General features: G+C 46.6%; 1 protein-coding gene across 13 annotated transcripts in view; it reads right to left on the bottom strand.

Annotated features, from left to right (window-relative positions):
* Nav2 (neuron navigator 2) overlaps positions 1–23249 on the bottom strand; it is a 654216-nt gene that overhangs the window by 159109 nt on the left and 471858 nt on the right. The window contains exon 1 of one of the 13 annotated variants that reach the window (XM_031386772.1): positions 454–577. The exons of the other annotated variants lie outside the window; for them this stretch is intronic. The gene's annotated coding sequence lies outside the window, so the exon portion shown is untranslated. Of the gene's footprint in view, positions 1–453; positions 578–23249 lie in introns of those variants that run through there. 13 annotated transcript variants of the gene reach the window in all.

Raw genomic sequence — 23249 nt, 5'->3', positions numbered from 1 at the left:
TCTCTCTCTCTCTCTCTCTCTCACACACACACACACACACACACACACACACACACACACACACGGGGCGAGAAACACAGGTTATCTGAAAGTCAAGGCTTCCCCTTTGGCACTCAATGTATGTTTCCTGGCCCACAGTCTTTTCTCAGAAATCCACGAAGGCATTTCCATATAAGTGCCAGGACCATTCTGGGAAGTGTGGGCTCCCCTATTACTGTCCTGTCACTTACCCCAGTGGCCCAGCATCAGAGAGCCCTCCAAACGGCAGCCCCTTCTTCAGACAGAACTGCCATAATGCACCAGTGGCTCCAAGTGCCAGTAGCTGCCAGAGAAAGTGGCCAGAAGACAGAGGAAACACCCCCCACTGAGCCTGTCTTCCCCCCACCCCCAAGCCCCACCCCAACAGCCCCTTAAGAGAACACTGCTTGCAAAGTCACAGTGACGGGGACTTACCTAACAGCGGCCACTTTCTCCCACAAGGATTCTCTAGGAGAATTTCTGCAAGCGGAGAGGCTGCCCTTCCAATTGTCACAAGTGTTTTCGGTTAAACTGCTCATGTTTCTAATTAACTTTTGTCATCCGCAACTACTCCTGTGCCCAGAAGCCTGGCAGGATTAACGGCTGCTTCCTCAGCTCTCTTTCCTTCCCCCCACCTCCCCTTCCTAATACCTATGTTCTGCTGCCTTCCAGCAACAGAGTAAACTGTACATAGAGCCGCTTTTGATGATTTAAAAGTCAACGGCTGCTAAGGCTGGGTCAAGGCAGCCCTGTGTGGGGCGCAAGCGCTGGGAGCCGGGCAGCCAGGGAACTGTCTGAGTCCCGCCCGCAGCTGCGTGGGGAAGCCACAGTTCTGGGTGATCCAAAGCAGACCTCCCAATGTTTTAAAACACATCCATCTTCTTGACTTACTGGGGAATTTGGATTTGGAGGGGAGGGTGCTACACAACTCCTCCACCAAAACTCACGGGTGTTGCTGGATCTTTTCCTGGCCAGAGCCACAGACTGACTTACAAAACTACCTACACCACCAGCTTGTCAGTGTCTCCTTGGCTTGGCCCTACCTCCTGGGGGGTGTCTCATGGATGTGTGGAGGCACACCACTCAACATATTGTTAAATGGTGCTCCCGTTCCCCTTTTACAAGAAAGGAAAAGGGGACCAGGCGGGCTGTTGATGACTGTGTTCTTTCAGCTAAAATGGAATGCCTGGGATTTGAACCCAGGTCTCCTGACACAGTACTCTCAGAAACACCACAGAAGTGACATCTATTTATTTGTTGGTTTGTGGTTGTTGTTAAAAGGCACAGTCTCATGCATCCCAGACTAGCCTTAAATTTGCTCTGTAGCTGAGGATGACCTCCTGCCTCTATCCAAGTGTATGTGGGGCTGGGAAATGAGCTGGGTACATGCTAGGAAAAGTCTTTACAACTTGAGCTCCATCCCCAGCCCACGACCTCCTTTTAAAGAAATGGAAACCTCAGTCTCTAATGCCCAGAGTGTTTTTTTCAGACTTTGCCTTTCTTCATGCCCTACGATGGCGATGGCGATCTCCATGATGAGGGCAGCCACACCCCTCAGCAGGAAGCAGTTGTACCACAGAAGAGTCCCTCTGGCTAATGAAAGTTTTCAAGCCTGGAACCATTTTTCCTAGTAAGATTGCCTTTTCCTTTACCTGGGATCTTATCAGAAGCCGAATGAAGCAACACTCATCCATCCATCCACCCACCCGCCCAACACCTTTCCTTCCACCTGAGCCTCCGTCCTCCCATTCCCCCTCCCACCCCCACCCCCTCACCCACTCATCTTTGCTCCCACCCACCCACCATCCGTACACTCAACATGTGCCCACCAATAGTCACTTATTTATCAAGCACTTGGTTACACACACCAAGTGCTGTTCCAGACCCTTGGGACACGTCCACAACAAAACTTAATGAACTTTATATTTTAGAGAAAGGAAACAGGAAATAATTCATCGACACACCGTTTGCAGGGGAAAATAAGTGCTACTGGAAAGGAAGGCTGATTTGTAAGAAAGAGGATTAGCTGCAGGCTATGGAGGTCTCTGAGATCGAAGGCCAGCTTTGTCTACATGGTTAGTTCTAGGGTTACACAGGGAGACCCCGGGTTTTAATAAAAGGAATGAAGACAAACTATTTCTACTATTTCTCTCTGGAGTCTTTTCAGCTGTGCTCACATTAAAATCCTAGCGAGCCTTTAAGAAGCCTCTTGAAGGTCGAGCCATGGCCATTTTGTCCCACGGGGAGCCACATGCTTAGCCTTGCCCCTCACAGGCTAAGTCCTTTTACTGTTCTGTGTGGTAATGCATAGGGTATTTCTTTATTCTCAAATAGTTGCCCTCATGTTTGCTAATGGAGAAAGCTGTCTGGGACAAGGTATTGTCAACTTGCTAATTCAGAAGTGCTGGTGTCCTAGGAAAACAAGGCTGGAGGATGGAGGGAGGGGGGCTTTCTAAACGAAGAGGGCTACTCTAATAACTAACAGCTCTTGCCTTTTTTCTCACATATATGGGCCTCCCCCTTCCTTACGGCAAAGGAATGTGCTGGGGAGGAGGGGCAGGAGCAGAGCATACAAGAATGTTCTGGGCATCCTATCCCCCACAGTGTACATGGGCCACTGTTGGGAAGCGACTTGCTCTTCACAGCCCACAGACGAGTATCCTTTTCGAGGTCTATTGCACCCAGCCTATGTATAAATGAACCATTTCATGTTTATCCAGTAGACATTTAAGTTTCAAGTTGACTTAAAAACACGACACCGAGAAACCACAAATGGTTCAGAGAATTGGTGAGAATCATATAGGCTTGTTGAGCAATGCAGGTTGAAGAAACACTATTAAATGAAAAAGATACTCATTTTTACATTAAACCTATTCCTTTGTCCCACGTCATACTGGCTTCGAAAGCCATCTGATGGCAGCTCTCAGCACTCAGTCCGCTTATGTCTTGAAGGGTATGGAGTATATGGCCGAGAGTGGCCAGGTCAGCAGCGTAGCCTAGTGTTGATGAGCGCACATAAGTTTAACATTAGTGTATCATGAGTCACTCAGCAGCTTGTGAACATGTATCTGTATATGAACAGTACTGAGATACTTTTTAAAAAGTTACTATCTGCCTGTCCCCCCCCCCCCCGTGTGTGTGTGCATGTGTGTGTGTGTGCGCGCATGTATCTACATGTGTGTCCTGGCACGTGCATGCTTTCAACAACTTTCTGGAGTTGATTCTTTCCTTACACCATGTAGGTCCTAGGGATCCAAGTAAAGTCTGCACATTGAACACCTTTACTTTCTGAGCCGTCTTGCCCCTTCTCCCCTACTCTTATTGTGTACAATAAACTCTGATATAATGTACTCTAGTGTTATGTTTAAAATGCTAATGGCGGGCTGGTGAGATGGCTCAGTGGGTAAAAGCAGTGACTGCTCTTCTGAAGGTCATGAGTTCGGATCCCAGCAACCACATGGTGGCTCACAACTACCCGTAATGAGATCTGACGCCCTCTTCTGGTGCGTCTGAAGACAGCTACAGTGAATTACCCAGGAGCGAGCGGGCCGGAGCTAGCGGAGGGGGGCCGGAGAGCGGCCACACACATGATGGCTCACGGCCATCTGTACAGCTACAGTGTACTCATACACATAAAAATAAATAAATAAAATGAATCTTAAAAAAAAAATTAAAATGCTAATGGCAAGGGCTATGGATTAGCTCAGCGTTTGAAGGGCTTGCCTTCCAACCCCAGAGCCCACTTATAATCCTCAGCATGGAGATATTCACTTGTCATCTCAGTGCTTGTGAGCTAGAGACATTGGGTCCCTGATCCTGGTCTACTTGTTATGTTCCAGGTCAGTGACAGATACTACGTCAAAAAACTACCAAGTGGACAGTGACACTTGAGAAACTACATCGGAGGTTGCCTTCTGTTCTCCACACATATTTGCATACACACGAACACACAATACCTTGGCAAAGGCCTTTATGGATCTTCCTGACCCACTCATGACTTCCCAGTGTCAGTCTGGGCACTTGAGTTCTAAAAGACCAATTTCCATAGTGCAACTGACAAATGACTACGTAAAGAGAAAGTCTCCTTCAAAACATGGTGATGCCTTTGAAGGAAAGAAAAACTTTTGGTTTTTCGTTTTGTTTGGTTTGGGTTTTTTTTTGTTTTGTTTTTTGTTTTGTGTTTTTGGCAAGCAGCCTCAGCCTTCTCTGACAGGAACCAAGTGCTGTAAATAGAACACTGTGATCCCGAGTACTCTTCCCTCTCTCCTTCAGCAAAGGTGAGATGCGGCCCAGGACTCTGCTATTCACGGGGTTTCGGTCAGGGAGCCAGCCGTTGGTGGTCTGGTCCTGAAGCCAACAGGTACAAAGACATAGTGTGTTCCAGGACAGCTGACCCCAGCTCCTGTCATTGCTATGGTGACGTGAAACCTGGCTGAGGGAGGTTTCCTGCCTGGATCGTCTCCAAAGCTATTGAGGAATAGATCCGATAATCAGGCCTGGGAAACTGTTTGAAATTTCCTATAATTTGTCAAGGTGCCCATCTTGAACTCTTAGATTTCTGAGGATAACTGAAACCAGTGGAGTTATCCTAAGTGCATGTTTTTTAAGAACAGCTTCGGATGGTGTCATTATATCCCTCTGAGCCACTACATGGGCATGTGGATGTGGCTCTGTTCAGTGACTCTGCAGGAAGACTAGAGCTGGCTGAAGGAGCCTTTCCTACATTGTCAAAACAACTCACCACCACCACCACCACCACCATCACCACCACCATCACCACCACCATCATCATCACCATCATTATAATTAATTTTCACTCTTTAAAAGCCAGGTTTCATGACATCCAGACTGATCTCAAACTCATTATGTTACTGAGAATGACCCTGGGCTCCTGATATCCTATCTCCACCTTTTAAGATTGGGATGACAGGTAAACACTGACATCACCTGGCTTCACTGTCCAGTATCAAGGCAGAGACTGGAAGACACTCTTTTTGCTGGCTGCTTCTTGGGGAGCATCTTTAAAGAGAGGAGAAAAGGCAGGCACGAAGATGGCCATGGGGGCTGGAGAGATGGCTCAGTAGTTAAGTGCACCGACTGCTCTTCAGAGGTCCTGAGTTCAATTCTCAGCAACCAACTGTAATGGGTTCTGATGCCCTCTTGTGGTGTATCTGAAGAGAGAGCAATCGTGTACTCATATACATAAAATAAATAAATAAATCTTAAAAGAAAAAATGATGGCCATGGAGGTCCGGTACCAGCCTGGGCTGGGGTGGGAGGATCTTGGCTTTGGATACACACATGTCCACAATTCCAAAGGCTCCTGGAAGGTCTGAGCTATAATACAGATTGTGATCTATAGAGCCTAGATTCTGTAAGTTGCTTTGTAATGCATAGCCTTCCAAAATCCTGATATCATTTCTTCATTTTTTTTTTTTTTGCAGAAATGCAAAAAGGTAAGCTTTTCTGTCTTATATGAGCCACTAATTCCCCAGTGTCCCTTGTGACTTTTTCATTTCAGAGGAATAATGTATTGTTCCCTCAATGTATGAGACAACAATGTTGGGCCCTTTTTTAAAATACACGACAAGGTAATCGTTTTAGATAAAACCCTGCGAAATCATGGGCCACAAGATCATTTGTTTTTCTGCTGGTAGCTTAAAAAAAAAAACAATATAAAAACTAAGGAAGCATCATTCCGTTTCCAAAGCTGTGCTCTCCATCTCTTCTCCAAGGAGGCTCAAAGGAGGACTCTGTCAAATCCACTCCTGCTGCAGAGAACTGGGAAGGCGAATGACGAAGGCTGGTTTATGTTTCATCTATAACTTTCAAAAACAGGATCAGCTCTTCAAACCTGCATCTGTCTGTGGGTCCATCTCCAGTTTTGTTATGCTGTCCCCTCCCCGACCCCCACATCCTGTACATCAAAAGACTTGTCATACATGAAATTTTAAATCCTTCCAATTATATGGATGAAGAGAAGAGACCTGGTGTTTAACTGTGGCATTCAAAGGAAGCTATCCCATCCCTATACTACCTTTCCTTTCCCTAGTGTGAGATGGTCTCAGTTACCTTAGGCTTGCCCCAAACATACTATGTAGTCAAGGATGACCCCGAACTTCTGATCTTCCTTGCCACCACCTCCAGAATGCTAGGAGTTCAGGTATGTACCACATGCCTGGTTTATGTAGCACTGGGTACTGAACCCAGGGCTTCATCTATTCTACCAACTGTTACTCCAAGTCAGGAAGATACCGTTAAACATGGAAGGCATCTGTTTTCTTATCCTTTGAAGCCACGGTACCCTGAAAACACCTTCTTTCTCTACTCAACTTATTCAAAACCCCACAGAAAATCCTTCTGCTTTAATTGATCAAGCCGTTTCTCTATCTTGTACCTTATATGGTCACAACAAAGTACAAAATTGGCTGTGGGAATAGCTGCTCCTCCTGCTTCCAAGGGTGGGTGAGATTTCACAGAGAGACGAGAAACACTTGACAGGGGACAACCCCATTGCTCAGGAGATCACTGTCCACAGCCAGCAGCTTTCTGGCAGAGAGGAGCTGCTGTGTGCTGCTGTAGATGCAGCCTTCTACCACACTTAGGCAAAGGTCTTTGCAAAGCCTTCTCACCCTAGCACACCAGCCTTTCATGCTTTGTCCTGGTATGAAGGGAGGTTGCCCACCGAAGGAGCCTCTCAACCAGGGTTAAACAAAGATAGACACTTCCCTGGGAGCCAGGCAACAGGCAGGAACAAAGAGGAGGAGTTCCTGGTCAGGGAGGTTTGGAACACGTAGGGTAAACACTGGTCAAACGGTTTTCTTGTCTACAGGACTCCTCAAAGCCTCCCTGCCACTGGGACTATCCAAAAGCTAATGAAATTATGTCTTTCATAAATGTACTTTTGCCACAAACATGATTTTATGGGATGGTTTAAGAAAAAGGTCTATTATGCTAAGACTGACTAACAGGTGGGGGTGGGGGCCCAAATGGGATGTACAGCACAAATCAGAAAAAGTACCAACCCACCAGCTAACCAACACTCACAGTGGGAGCCAGGCCAGGCAGGCAGGCAGAAGGTGGGGGCCTCTGCTTCTACCCGGGTTGCGCTGTGATTTGTCACCAGAACAAGGCTGTCACAGAATCCTACTGAAGCCAAGGCAGCAACAACTCAGGGGTAGCATTCAGAACAGGGGAGCTAGGGCTCTTGACCATTGCACGGTGCAGACCACACTAGAACAGCGAAAGCAAGGTCTCAGAATGCTTAGAAAGTCTTCTCAGAGAAGGTCATATTGCTCTCTCTCCCCAAAGAGGACCTGAGCCTTGGAGAAGTAATGACATCTCCAGCGTCTCACACTTGGTAAAACGGTGTTGAACATGAAATCCTAGCATCTGCCATGTGACAGGACTTCCACCCTGTCTGCCAAAATATCTGGTGACAGTCTCACGAAGCCGCATCTGTAAGCAGCTCCTAAGTGGCTCAGCACACACTGAAGTTTAGCGGTGGCCCAAGTCTGTGCTGGGCAACCTCAGCTCTCCGAGGATCAGCAGTAGAATGAAGATCCACTATCCCCAAGGTTGTCCCCTCCTACTCCCCACCCCAGGTTTCTGCCTAATGACCTCAGGCCGAATGAACAACAACAAAAGGCAAAGAAATACCATTCAGAGCAGGCTCACAACACAGAGAATCAAGGCCCCATTACAGTACTAGGTTTTCAGAGAATACCTAGAGACAGCCAAGGCTGGCAAGGCTGGGAGTGCCACCATGGAAGAGAACAGTCAGCCTAAGTTTATACCTCTGCTCCATGTCCCCATGTCGTTTATTCAACAAAAGGTTTCCATGGTATACAAACACACACACATACACACACACACACAGACACACATACACATATATATGTATGTATGTATATATATAATATATAAAACATTGATATTGAAATGTGTGATAGTCAACAATTATGGAGCATTTTCTTCTGTTGGCTTTTTCATCTGCATTGTAAAGCTACTGTGGCAGATAACAACTGTCCCATTCTACCAGTGGGGACACTGAGGTTCAGGGACAGAGAAAGGATCTAAGGTAAGATCAGAGGTTGGTAACTCACAGGCTTCAGTAGCGCTTTCTACCCTCCTCAACTTGAGGTAAGATACAAGCCTGAGTTTGTGCTCATGAGACGGTTAAGCTGGCACTTGCAGCCAAGCCTGACGACCTGTGTTTGATCCCCAGAACCCACAAGGTGGAAGGAGAGAACCAATTTTTGCAACCAGCCTTCTGACCTACACATGCCCACACATACACAACATAAGTAGATGTTAAAAACACACACAAACAAACTTGAGCCCTTCTTCTGGTCCGAGACACAGGATTCAGAGACTACAGCATCATCTGCTAACCTTTAAGGCTTTCCCTCAGGAAAGAGAGTTTTCCCCTCCAGGAGGTTCATTTTAAAAAAATGGGAAAGTCAAACATTTTAGTCATAATTTAAGTATGGTTTTTGTTCTTCAGAATTTAGGATGCTGGCAAGATGTAATCTCTCTGCTGTTATTATTTTTTTTCCTGTCAATCAAACTCAGAAGCCAACCAAAGAACTAACATATTGTATTCCTCAGGGGGGTATCATGCAGAAAGCAAGCGCTGAATTGGACCATTATTCACTATCTGTGATCACGTTAGGCCAAATGTGCAGGAGCCAGAGAAAAAAGGCAGTCATTTATCCTCATTCTGCCAAGTATGCAGACACTTGGTATCGGATAGATCAAATAATCTCAGGGCTTCATGAATGTCACTGATCTACACAGTGCTGCCAGACTTCTGAGCCTTTCTCCTGACAGTTGTCTTCTTAATGGAAAAACAGAACTCTTTTTTAGAAAAGAAAACGTCTGTGGTGGTAGAAAACGCCCCCAGACGCTGCTCAGTGGCTTGACTCAGGGAGTCAGGCAGGATGCGACTCCTCCAGGTGTCTGCTCTGGTTTCTGTAGCGGGCCTGGCCCTGACAAGCTGGCAGTGGAATAGGTGTTTGAAGTGAAGCACTCACTTGGTGACTCTCTGTAAGGCCGAGGTGTCTTTTACAAATCAGATAACCATGGCAAGGTGCACAGAAAGCCAACGAGCATCTTTTTCTACTCCATGGTACCCAGGCCACACAGCACTTTCCAGATGGGCCTAAGTCCAGCTTACCAGCTTAGAGGTCACCTTGAGTAACTTCAACTGGTGAAGCTCTTGCTTGCTCATAAGTAAAAGCCCCATGACTATCATTGGAGTGCTCAATACCTCACTAAATCCTTTTTCACTTTATGAATTCATTTAAAACCTTGAGTTCTCAGCTGGGAAGATAGCTTAGTCAGGTCAATCTCTGATCTATGGGCAGGGAGAACCTAAATTTAATACTCAGAACCCACATGAAAAAGAGCCAGGTATTGTGTGTGCACCTATAACCCCAACCCCAGGAAGGTAAACACAGGAACTCAAGGGCTCACTGGCCAGTCAGCCTAGATGAACTGGTGAGTCCCAGGCCAGGGAGAGACCCTCAAAACAAACAAGGTAAACTACTTGAGGAGTAAAACTTGAGACTGACCTCTGGCCTCTGAACCCTGGTCTCTATACACATGTACATATACACACAAATAAAACAATAAAAAGTAAAAGGACTCATTATTTTCATACAAATACCTTATGAAATGAGTTGGCTGCAGCTCAGATGAGAGCACCTTGCCCTACATTCTAGCTGGTATGAGGCTTGAGTAAGAACTGAAGTCAACGTTCTTCTTAGCAGACTCCCCTCAGCAGGAACAGTGAGCACAGCTCTCTTCCTTTCTCACAGTGAGCAAAATGGTGTTGCAGAATGTAAACACTTCTGTACACACACACACACACACACGCACACATACACATACATGCACATACATGCATGCATACACACATACAGCCTGCATACACATACACACATGCATGCACACACACACACACACCCCTTCACCCTCCACTAATGTCAAGCTTTCTTAACATTAGCAGAGTGGAGCTATATCATATTTCAGTGCTATTACTGTCAGTCATAACCTGAGCAAGGCCAGGAGGCATCCTAGAACCTCTCTCTGATCCTCAGTACCATTGTGCATCCAGGGCTGACTACAGATGCCTGGGAAGCCTCCCTTTGTTCCTCTACTCAGCCAGCACCTATGCACTTTGGCCACCTTACCAGGCTTGCTGGAGGCGGCTCAGTGCGCAGTTCACTGTCTGGTGTGATGACTCAGTCACTCCTGGCAGCATCTGGTTTGTTCTGGTGAGACTCTCAAAACCTTTCTCCGTGAATGAGGGTGAGCAAAGATGAGTAGAGCTTCTAGCTACAGCTCTAGTAAACCTGAAGGTCTACTCTTAGACCAGGTTGGAGCTTTTTAGACTTTACACGCAACTGAGCTTCTCGCATACTCCTCTTAAGGGTCTTTGCCAACCCAAGTGATGGATTCTGGATGTTCAGCAACCAGGGATATGATTGCAGCTCCAGATCATTTGGCTGCTTGCCCTTGGAATCCTAGGGCAACCACAGGCACGATGTTTGCTCCTTGCCTTCGCCCAATCCCATTGTAGGTCAGCTCATCCTAGGCCTGTGCCTTTTAATTCTCAATCTTCTTTTGTTCCAGGTACTGAGGCTCAGAACAATGAACCTATAGTTTAAACCTTCAGCGGGCCCAGCTCTCAGCAAAGTGACAGACACGGAGACTCAGGAGTTGGAACCTAGTCAAAGGGAGTGGGTCCCTGGGCTTGAGTCTTGTCCCTGCATTCCCCTACCTCTGCCTGCAGGGTCCTGGGAGACACTGCATCCTCTCTACCTTGCTGCTCTGCTTCTCACAAGTCCGAAGACAATGGTGACCGGGGACTGAAATCCCCACCACCAGCATCTCAAATCGCTCTTCCTTCCTCTTGCTCATCTCAGGCATCCTGAATCAGTAGTAGAACGCTGACTTATGCAGGTGTGACCGCAGACAGAGTGACCTCAGTCTGGGAATGAATGAGGGCAAAAACTCATCTAAGTTATTAACAATAACTTTCTGTCTCCTTCATGAAGTTCTGAGGATCTATTCTCCATAAAGCAGTTAAAAAAAAAAAAAAAGTGTTCAGGCTCCCACATCTAGTGATTAAAATCAAACACACGAGAACAAAATATACAGATTCTGTACTTAATCAGGGTAAAAATCTGGTCAGCCAAATGTATTCCTGACACTAATCACAACCAGGGATTCCAGGGGTCTCTCTGTTCCATCTAAGCATAATGAAAAATGGGACATATTACTCAAGTGGAACGTTTGTCCCCAAGCACCAAGCACGAGCACACGCCTTTCATTCAGCTGCACGGACTGAATTTATTTCTACAATGAAGAAACCTTACAATACGAACTTCCAGTCTCCTCTGGGGGGAAAAAAAAGCTAGTAGAATTGGCTCTCTCATACTTTCCTAAATGTGCCTCAGTAGCCATGAAGGACTGGACGGTTTCAAATAATATCCAGCCAACCCTTGACTCAGCCAGTCCTTGGTGACAGTCCTCTAGTTCCAGCGAAGTGGCTGAACTCTCTGTGCCTAAATGAGTGACAGAGACCTGGCAGCCCTTTTATCCTCCTGACCCGGGAATTAAAAGGGGAAATGAAGGTAGGAAAGATGCCTGGCCTGACCATGCCATTCTCCTCCTGCAGAGGGCACCGTGGAGCTTTTTTTTTTTTTTTTGTAAATTCTGGAGGAGGGCGGTTGAATCACACAACTGGAGAATGTGGGGGTAGAGGGAATGCAAGTCCAGCTCTGTCCAATGTGGAGGTGACATGTCTCAGGCCCACTGTCACTTGTAAAAACTAACAGCTCCACGGGACAAAGCTATGAAGTGAGGAGGACACAGGAGAAGAAGAGGACTAGAGCCGTGTTTTGGAAAGAGGGTAAAGAGATTAGGTGGGGGAGTCACCTCTGCTGGAAGAACTCCTTGACAAGCCATGTGGGCCAGCTGCTGAGCCCCCAGGGAACAGTCAAATACGTGACAGAGAGAGAGAGAGGGTGGGGTGGGGTGGGGAGGAGGACACAAGGCGGGAAACATAAACTACAAGTTACCATAGAGACAAGATGCTCTCTGTGAGTCGGTCCCTTGCAGAACCCTAGGCGGCCAGCTTCTGTGTTCAGGGTGGTGGGGTAGGAATACAGACAGCCTCCACATTGGCAAGATGAGGAAGCAGCCTGCAGGATCCTTCCAGACTGCTCTGTCAGCTCTCCAGAGGTCAGCCAGGTCCTGCCAAACATCTAGGTGTCTCAGTGGCAGGCCAAGGCAGCTGCGACTCCCACACTGGGACTCACCCTCAATGCTTCGCTGTCCTCTTCTCTCAGAGCACTGCTCTTAACCACTCTCCTAGTGATGGGCACGGCTGATGCGTACTCTCCTCTGCTCATCATAGAGCAGTGCCATTTGTCATTAATACTAGCCTCACATACACGTAGCCCATTCCTCAAGAAGTCAGTAAGTCAAACCAGGCCCACCATATGACTTTCTAAATGAGATACAACCATGCTTATTCAGCAACAGGTTTCTATAAGAAAAAGTGCCAGGATGTGGTTGGAAATGGTGGGCTGCTGGGATATTCCTGACTGGGGAAGGCACCCTCCCTCTTTTAAAAAAAAAATCAACAGGAAACAGGAAAGGCAGAAAATTGAGGCCTTTCTATGTTCTTAATAAAGCCTCAAACACAAAAATACACAATGTACCAGGCAATGCCTCTCTTTCATTGAAAACAAGATCCAATTAGGCATCCTAAATGTTTTTCAAGTGATTCCTGGCCTGGATATGTTACATAAAACAGGGCCCAGTGATTCAATCCTGCTGTCAATACAGAGGTGGGGAAAGAAAAATGCCAGCTATTCTGCAGCTGTCCAGCCAGAGTCCTGGAGGAGCTGCTCTCTCGACAACCCCACGCACAGAAAGAAGCCTGCTTCCCAGAGTGGGAGCTAAACCAAATAAACCTGGCAGGGATCTGCTTAGGAGAAGACTCTTCAAACGGCAGCCAGGAATGCACGGGCTCCCTTGGACAACTCAGATTACACGGCCTGCCCTCGCCTTTAGTAAAACTGCACCGAAGGTCTGTTGAATCTAGTTTGCCAGTAAGTTTCTCCTCTCATGAAAGTAAGTCTGTGGTGGAATGTGTGGGATGAGCAAATTGTATGAAGTGTGGGCCCTTGGCAGGGTGTTTGACAGGGCACAGAAGGGACTAGGAGCAGTGTGGGTCTCTGGGAATTTAAAAATATTTTTGTTTTTATTAGTATATTTTAATTATAAGTAGTTTCATGTTATACATATTTTTATTTTTTGTGAATAAGCGTTTTGTCTGCATGTATGTCTATGCACCATGTGTATATCTACTTGCCCAAGGAGGCAGCTATTCTGCAGCTGTCTGGCCAGAGTTCTGGAGCTGCTGCTCTATCAACAACCCCATACACAGGAAGAAGCTTGCTTCCTTCTATTATGTAATAATATATAATTCACATAATATCTTATATAACATATGTAAGATATACATGTATATATAGAGAGAGAGAGAAAGAGGGAGAGAGAGAGAGAGAGAGGGAGAGAGAGAGTGTGCATGTGTGTGTATGATATATACATATCTATTTGGAGTGCTAGGAAATGCATAAATGTGGATCAGGTGAAGACACCCAATCCATGCTGTTATCACTCTCTGTCTTATTCTCTTAAAACAAAGTGTCCCATTGCACCAGGAGCTAGGCTGGCACCAGCAAGTCCTAGCAATACTGTCTCTGCCTCCCACGGTACCAGACTTACTAGAGTATGTGGCCATGCCAGCTTTTTACATGGGAGCTAGGGATTCAAACTCAGGTCCTCATGCTTGTACAGCAAGGGCTCTTATACTTAGCTATCTCCCCAAATGCTATATAAATATCTTTTGATAACATTCACCGTCCATACTTTGTTGTCCCCTCCTAGTGACCTTCTTCTTTCTCCAAGCTAGTCTCCTTCCTGCCCACAAAAACATGCTCCCAAGGATGTGAGTATGTGTGTAAATCTTCCATTAAAAAGGAGTGTTTTCATGATGACAGTTATTGGAACATACTCATTTCTATATCCATTGATGGAGACGCTCATTTAAAGCATGTCTGCACCAGGGTATGAGGACATACAGATCAGAAGAGATCAGGCCTACCGGAAGTGAGGAGGGGGAAGCAGGCATCCTAACATACTCCATTTAAGAGTCTCTCTCATTCAGTCATGAAATATTTTAGTCATGAGCAGCACAGATTTTAAAAGTCCAATTGTATTTAAGTGGAATGTAAATATTTGCTTAAAGCTGTGGGTGTTTGAAAGCAGGCAGTTTTTTTTCAAGCTATTCAGCACACAAAGATCACCCATCCCCCACACCCAATACACACTTATTCTGGGAGGGAAGAGGCAGATACATCCCTAAGATTCCAGTCATAAATGCCATGCTTATTTCTTTCCTATTTCGGAAACACTGGTCTCAAATTTTACTTACTTTTGACAGTTTGCTGATCTTTACTTAGTGGGAGAGAATTGAGGAACTATCGAAATCCTACATTACAATTGCCAGAAGCTCCCAGGTGGTGGCCTCCCAGCCCCAGTCAGAATCACTTCAGTGACTGTGGAGCTCTGTTCAGGACAGCTGTTTGGATGAGAATCCTGGGGACTTCCTGGGATCTGGCTAGCCCAGGACTTTGCCATCACACTGGAGCAGGGGACACCATCCCTTCTGGTGGGAGGCAGCTAGTGTTTCCACCCCTGCTGAACTACAAGCATCTCACTGAGTGGTCTATGAGGGCCATCATGTCCTCTGCTATCCATGACAGAGTTGGAAGTCATCGAGAGGTGTCAGCAGTGTGCCAAGGTGAACCATGAAGGAGCCACAGAATCCCATTTCAACATCTGTTCTCCCAGTTCTTCAAAAAGGACAGGCATGCTCTCGTCCTCACAGAACCCACTGTGCCAGCTATGGCTCAGTCGGACAGAGTCCTGTTCACACATCTCCAATGGACTTCCGTCTCCTCCCATCCTGCCTGAGTGCTTTGACATATTCTCTCAACTTCTTCCTACTTAATTCACCTTCTAGATCAGACATCAATTCTTCCAGAATGAGTCTGGACTCCTTTGGAGTTAGACTGGACGCTCCATACAGAGCTCAATAAAGACATTCCTTATAGGGCTCCCTAGTCTCTAACCAGACCACATGCTCACTGGAGCAGAGCTACTGGGCCCAGGGAAGTATGCTGTCTCCATGCTTCAAGCACAGTATTGGGCATATGCTGTCCCCTATGTTTCATGTCCATTGCTAGACACATAATGAGCACAGCACTGGGCACACACTGGCAAGTCGGGAACCTTACAACCAAGAGAGGGTGGCAATTGTCTCCAGCTTACAAATCTTTCCTAATCCCTTACCCTGCCTTTAAGGGAATCAAGATTATACATACATACATACATACATACATACATGCTGGCAAAATGAAGTTATAAAAACCAGAGACCAGGATTGCATGTCACTTCAAGATAAAAGAGCATGTGATGGTAGAACAAATGACAATCATGCAATGAACTCAGATGATCTTGGGCTTGGACTGGGGTGTAGTATGTACAATTGGCTGAATTTGATCCCTACTACCACACACACCCACACCCACATACACACACCAAAGTGCCCCCTCAGACTCTTAAACAAAGGAATTCTGCCCCCTAGAGTTGGCATTTGTTTTCTAAGATCACATTGATTAGAAAAGAAGCAGGCATGGGATGATACACCTGTAACCCTAACCTTTGGGAGGCTGAAGCGGGCAGATCTGCAGTTGCAAGCTCTGAGGCTGCATGAACGTGGCTCTCCCCCGTAGTTTCCACCCCCCACTTTCCTTTCCCTGAATGTCTGGCTGTACTGCTAGGGCCATCACCCAATATTTGTCGTTTTCTTACCAGTTGCCTCTCTATCAAGTTGGATAGTCCCTGACACAATGTATGGCTTTCTTCACCTAAAAAATTTTGTCCAAACTGGCTCAAGAGGGGGATGGAAAGATGTCTCATGAGTTAAGAGTTCTATCTAAGGACTTGGGTTTGATTCTTAGCATTCATATGGTGGCTCACAACTGTATGTAACTCCAGGCCCAGGGTATCCAGTGTCGGCTTCTGGCCTCTACAGGCACCAGGCATGTATGTGGTGCACAGACAAACATACAGGCAAAACACCCATGTACACTTTGTATTAAAAACTGGCTTCCAAGCATGGAAAGCCTTGTTCAGGTCTCAACTCCGGGCCTTGGAAGTCATGTGGTTAGGTAGGTTGTTCAACTACTCTGACCTTGAGTTTGTCTTTAAAGCAGAGGATATAACTGGTGCTTGCTGGTATGGGTAGGATGGATGCAGTGAGGCCAAAAGCATCCCTCCCAGGCACCTAAGATGGACTCAGAAATGAAGGTAGCCACTGTTACTATCACAGCCACCCTCTGTGTCCAGCCCACCACTCTGAAAGCAGGACCTCAAGTTAATTATGAGATATGTACTTTTGTTTCATGGATAGGCAGTGGGGAGACAGGAAGGAGGAAGAGAACAGAGAAACAAAGTGTCTTAGGGTTTTAGTGCTGCAAAGAGCCATGACCAAGGCAATTCTTATAAAAGAAGACATTTAATTGGGGCTGGCTTACAGTTTCAGAGGTTCAGTCCATTATGATATGGTGGGAAGCATGGCAGCATGCAGACAGATATGGAGTTGGAGAAGGAGCTGAGAGTTCTACATCTGGACCCAGAGGCACTCAGGAGGAGACTGTCTTCTGAAGACAGTCAGGAGGAGGCTCTAGTTCCATGCTGGGCAAAGCTTAGGCATAAGAGACCTCAAAGCCTACTGTGCCACTCCACATGAAATACATGAGTTTATGAGGGCCATTCCTATTAGAACCATAACAGGGAAAAGGAAAAAAATAGAGGGGGAGAGGAAGATGACCAAGAAGGGAAGGAAGAGAAAGAACAGAGAGGGAAAAGAGGAAGAAGAAGAGGGGGATGAAATGGACAATAGAAGAAGAGGAGGAAGAGGAGGGGCAGGTGGGAGAAGAATGGGCAGGAGGAAGAGGAGGGGGCAGGAGCAGGAGGAAGAGGAGGGGGCAGGAGGAAGAGGAAGGGGCAGGAGGGAGAGGAGGGGGCAGGAGGAGAAGGAGGAGAAGTAGGGGGCAGGCGGAAGAGCTGTGGGAGGAGAATTGCTTCCTTGAAGTCCCCACTTTGCATTCTTTTATCTTCAAAAAGAAGTGAGAGAAGAAAAAGACCAGCTCAAAGCTATTCCTAAAGAAATGTGCTTTCCAAGAGAAAACCCACAGGACCCTCGACCACAAGCCACAGAAAGCCATGTGCTGTTCAACAGCCAGGAACCTCCCGATGACCCCAGAAACTCTGCTGCCAGGGGACAGAGATAGTGAGGCTTTATGCATCAGCTCCCCTGGCTGCTGAAAACTAGGCTTTGTGCCTGTTTGGATGGAAGGCCAAGGAACAGCGTCTCCGCCCTTGCTCACGCCTGGGCCAGTCTTTGGTGCTGTGGATTTCGAGGGAATGTCAGCTACCTGCTTAGAGTTCCACCTGTTGCTGGACCATCTGTGACTGGAAGGGGATGTTTTCCTACTCTGGAAACCATGCTCTACTCTAAGCTACTCCATATTGTATAAAACAGTGGTTTCTCGGGCTGTGCACTGCCTTAGGAGACTCCATTTTACAAGCAGTTTTTTCCTCCATTTTGAGGGATGAGGATGACTGTGAACTTCAGGCACCTAGAACCTGAACCATTTGTGAGGTGCCACCCATCCAGCACAGACTGACAAACTGATCAATGATGTACTCCTGGGAACAGAAAGGGAGACACCCTGTAGGATTATTGGGGTGAATTGATATTATAAGGGAACACGGCCATAAACAACTGTCATTGAAAGCACTAAACAGTATGAATTTATGGCTATTTGATAAATTCTAACACTGTGGAAGACACAAACGTGTCCATCTACGCATCTGGTATATTACACTCAAAGGATACTATTCCTTTGGAATTGAGCTAAAGTTAAAGAGATACAGAGAAAGAAGATAAAAAAAAAAAATCTTTGGCATCCTTGAAGCCAAAGCAACCGTCTTCATGGTGGAGAAAGTGAGACCGAGCACAGGGGAAGCACTTTAGCACCAACCCCACAGGGAAGGAGAACTGGGTCAGTATGCCTGCTTTGCTACAGACAGAAGAAGCAGCTGTTCTCAAGCCACACTATGAGGTGGGACCCTGTCACCATAACAAAACACACATATCTAAAGGTGTGTTCACATGTCTTTGGTGAACACGGAACTGTACACGGCACCACAGGCTCATTTCCAAACATCTTTATCAAAGCACAAAGAAAGTCCACAGCCCCTTGAAATCCCGCTCCCCTACCTGACCCAGCCTCAGCAAGGTCATGGTCTATCTCCAGGGACTTGCCTCTTCTGGGCACTTCATAAAACATGAGACTAAAAAGTCATTTAAAAACTGTCATCTTTGCACTTATTCATTCATGCCTGCATTTAATACACAGTTACTGAACAGTTACCCTCAGCACCAGATGATTCTGGATGCCAGGGCTTTTGATACTGAGTGTGAGGGTGTCATCAACAAAGTTCACCCTTGAGAACTGCAGAGAGAAGTTTCAAACCCACCCCCCCAAACCACACAGTGTCTTACCTATATTTGTGATTTCGGTGGGCCTCATCCATTAGCTGTCATGGACTGTAGGTTGGATCCCAGATGTTAATCAAATAACTGCCCAGCTAGAATGCCAAGTTGCAAGTGTAGCACTTGATGGAATAAAGAGTCTTATTTACTTATATTTATGTGTATCAGTGTTTTGCCTGCATGTACATATGTGTACCACATGTGTGCCTGGAGCTCATGGAAGCCAGAGGAGGGTTTTGGATCCCGTGGAACTCGAGTTGGAGGTATGGAAGGTTGTGAGCCACCATGTTGGTGCTGGGAACCAAACCCAGGTTCTAAGAGCAACAAGTGCCTTTAACCACTGGGCCAAATCTTTAGTGCCATTCAAAGCCATTTTTAATGACAGACTTCAGAGGCACACTTTCTAATTGCTTACCAAACTATTAACTGGAGCTGTACTGGTCAATATTGGAGCCACCAGCCCTACATGGTCACTGAAAAAAAAATTATAATTAGCACATTATGAATGTATACAGTAGTTGCCAAGTTTGATGACTTGCGTTCAATTCCTGGGACCTGCATGATGGAAGGAGGGAACTGACTCCTGCGAGTTGACCTCTGACTGACCTCCACATGTGTGCTGTAGCCTGCCTATACTCCTGACCCTCACATACCACATCCTGAAACACACACATAAGCAAATGTAATTAAGAGAATTTTAAAAAATCCAGCTTCTCGGGGCTGGAGAAATGGCTCAGTGGGAAAGAGTGCTTGCTATACAAGCCTGAGGATCTGAGTTCAAATCCCTAGAGTTCATGTAAAAAGTTGGGCACCACGACACCTGCACTCCTAGCACTGGGCCAGGGGAGCCAGAGACATGAGAGACTGGAGGATTTGCTGGCTACCAGCCTAGCTCTAGGTTCAGTGAAAAGCTGTTTTAATAGCAGAAGGCAGAGGGAGACCAATACCCTTTCCAATACCCTTTCCTGACTTCCACGCATGTGCACACCCCATGCAAACACTTACCCTATTTCAGGGACAGTTGGCAGCAAGTATGTCAGACCATGTGTACGTCTGCCAAAAGTTCTGCTTGGCAGGGCTAGCAGAGGGCAGAGGGGCCTCTGCAGATTCCAGACACTGGCTGTCTGAAAGCACTGCTTTCCAGGGTAACACTGCTCCTCCTGGTACCAGAGAGCACACACGCACAGATGGAGAATGCGCACAAGGCAGGTTTCAAGACAAGGAGCAAGGGATGAGCTGTGAGTCTCTGTGCTGCCCCAGCCCCACCACAGGCCCCCAAAGCTCTTTGCTGAGCTAAGCCATTCCAAAAGGCAAGTGTGCCAAAGCGCCTGGAGACACTTCAAGGAAGCTGGCCTGCACCTTGGCTGTTTGATGGGTTCTGGAGGGTTTCACGCCAGAAGGTGATCTGAGGGCCTCTCTAATGAGACCGAACAGTTCTGATCAGCTTACAGTAAGCAGTGGACATTTCTGTTGCCTGCTGACCGACACCCCAAGGCCAGAGCCTCTCAGCAGAGACCCAGGCTCATGCTGCTCTCACCCCCTTCCCATGCACAGGGGAATCAGTTTATCTCTGGTGTCTTTGTTTTGTTTTGTTTTTGTTTTTCTTTCTTTTTTTTTTGTAGTTGTTTTGTTTTGTTTTGGTTTTTGTTTTCGAGACAGGATTTCTCTGTATAGCCCTGGCTGTCCTGGAACTCACTCTGTAGACCAGGCTAGCCTCGAACTCAGAAATCTGCCTGCCTCTGCCTCCCAAGTGCTGGGATTAAAGGTGTCTTTAGTCTACTCAAATCCGGTCACCAACTCCCAGGAACAATGCAGATGGGCTTTCCAAATTGTGGATCTGGGCATGTTAGGATAACCAGAGGACCAACATTTGGGAGTGATGAGAAAAATCAGAGGAAAAAAAGAAATAAAATTACATTTGAAGAAGGATCATCTGCTAATCAAAGATCCCTTTGTTCTAAAGCACTGCAGAACAATTATCACCTGTAACCTTTCTTAGTGAAGTCCCTCTTCCTTACAACTCCAAGGAAAGCATCTTTACAGATCTGCTTTAGCTATTTCACACACACACACATACACACACAGAGACAGAGAGAAGGAAGGAGAGGGGGAGAGAGGGGGAGAGTGGGAGAGAGAGATGGAGAGAGGAGGAGAGGGGAAGAGAGGGAGGGGGAGGGAGAGAGAAAAGGAGAGGAAGAGAGGGAAAGAATGAACTAAACACATGTGCCTCTCTTGCTTGCTTTTCTCAATCAATATTTTCATTTCAAATTCCCCCTTCACAGCAAGCTGTTATTGGGAGATTTCAACAATCCATAAGTAGCATTTCTGAGATTCCACAAGCAAAAAGCTAACCACATTGATATCAAGTGGTGGCAAGTATTCATTTGCTAGGGATGTCCTCTGGGGACAGGTCATTCTGGTTCTAGATCTCTATTTTGTTTTTAAGGTATCTTTTTAAAATTATATATTGGCATAAAGGTATGTGCCTGAGGCATCCAACCACTGGAAGATGGAGTTTCAGGAAGTTAGGAGCCACCTGACCTGGGTGCTGGGTTTTGAACTTTGGCCTCCTGAAAGAGCAGCATGAGCTCTTGACTGCTAAGCTGGCTCTCTAGCCTCTACATCCCTGGTTTGAAAAGTATCCTTTACTCTGTTTTCCTCGGGATTGCTGGGGCAGAGCCAGGAAGTCTGAGACAGATTCTGGGCCAGAGGTAAGAAGATGAGCACGAAGGCCTGGGATTTTCAGCTTAGTTGTTGTGGTTTCGCTGCCCCCTAGATCCCTTTTGATTTCTGTGCACTTGATTTCACTGATTTGAGCAAATATATGCACAGGGCTGGTTCTCTTCTCATGTTCATTGCAAGGCAAAGGTACTTGAAGTTGAGAGTGTTTAATAATCCAAAGTCACGGGGCCTTCATGTAGAGAGGCTGGGACCAATCCCTAGCAGGGTCCTGAAATCAAGATGGACGATCACCTGCCAGTTGCTATACAAGGGACAGCAGGGATGTGGGGAATATGGAGGCCAAGGATCATGGCTGCAAAACAGGCATAAGCAGATTACCACTTTCAGCACATGCCTCTGTATCTTCTCATTGGTTGACACTTCTGTTATGCAGCAGCCTATGGGCCTATGGTAACTGAGGATGCTCTGGCCTCTCAGTTCTGCACATCTCCCAGAGTTGTTGGAAATCCTGCATTAGGAGCTGAGTGTATTCTTATTACCATCTTTTTCCCCCTTCCCTTCTCCTTCTTGCTCCAGCCCCACTCGTTCTGGTCCCAGGGTTTTTTACTTCTTTCTCATTATGGGTGGTTGTGAGTCATCATGTGGTTGCTGGGATTTGAATTCATGACCTCCGGAAGAGCAGTCAGTGCTCTTAACCACTGAGCCATCTCACCAGCTCTCTTATTAACCTCTTGACAAGAGAAATCAGTGCCTACTGACTTGTGTCTGACTTATTTGTTGCGTTGATTTAGGAAGATAGTTCCCAGTCTTCATTCTTTAGGTCACATGCCCTCCTCAGCATGGCTCTGAAGCTACCCTAATGTGAGCAGGCAAACATAAGAAGACAAGCCATGATGTCCCTTTCAGAGGTTAGGTCCCAATGGGCCTTACACATTCCCAACCCTTTATCCCAGAACTCATCTGAACACCATTAAACAGTCAGAAATGAGCTGCTGCCAGAAAGATCATGCAGGGATCACTGGGTCATCTTGGCTATGGCAGTTCTTGATGACCCCAGACACATCCACACACCTGGGCCACCTCTGTAGAAATATCTGGTCAACCCACAAGCTTGTGGGAAATAGCACACAGCTATTACGTGAAAGTAACACTTTTCAGGGCTGGGACGTTAGGAGAAGTCACAAGCGTAAGCATGTTCTGCCCAGCTCAAGGCTGAGGAGGCCAGAGGGAAGCTAGATCCCACAAGTCCCCCGTAACTTCTGAGGCTGTGAGGGCGCTCTGTGGGAAGGAAACACACTTCTGTTGGAAGAACTGAGATGAAATGTCTTGGATCGATGGGATAATATGGGTGAGAATCCCTGTCCTAGTATACACGTTTGAGGTGGACAAGCCATTCCTACCCCTGCCACCCGTATGCTCTTGGTTTGATTGTGGACCAGATGGACTAAACACAATACAAAGTCATCCTGGCCTGTAGGAAAGTCTGCGTCTGAGCCCAGCCTGCCTAACACATGATTGACAGATATAGAGGCATCTCCAGTGCTCAGAAACCTTCAAAGCAGAGACAGGCTTCTTCCCTGTAAGGCCTAAAATGGCTTGCTCTCTGCAGGCTGGGCTTTGCTTGATGAGTGGTGTCCCCTACAGGAAGCATGTGAAACAGTCCTTTGAGTACTCTCTGAGGCCATAATGAGGGTGGCAGAGCAAGAACTTAACCAGTTCACAACTTATCTGAACTTATGAGAGAAATCATCCCACGTACATAACCAGAGTGGGGAAGAAGTCAATGCAAGTGTCCTGAGGGTACCTTTGCACATTTTTCTTCCTCCCTCCCTCCCTCCCT

The sequence above is a fragment of the Mastomys coucha genome, unplaced genomic scaffold, assembly GCF_008632895.1.
Source record: "Mastomys coucha isolate ucsf_1 unplaced genomic scaffold, UCSF_Mcou_1 pScaffold21, whole genome shotgun sequence".
Lineage (NCBI taxonomy): Eukaryota > Metazoa > Chordata > Mammalia > Rodentia > Muridae > Mastomys > Mastomys coucha.
The sequence above is the reverse complement of the archived record's forward strand: the minus strand, read 5'-3'. Positions and strand labels throughout refer to the sequence as shown.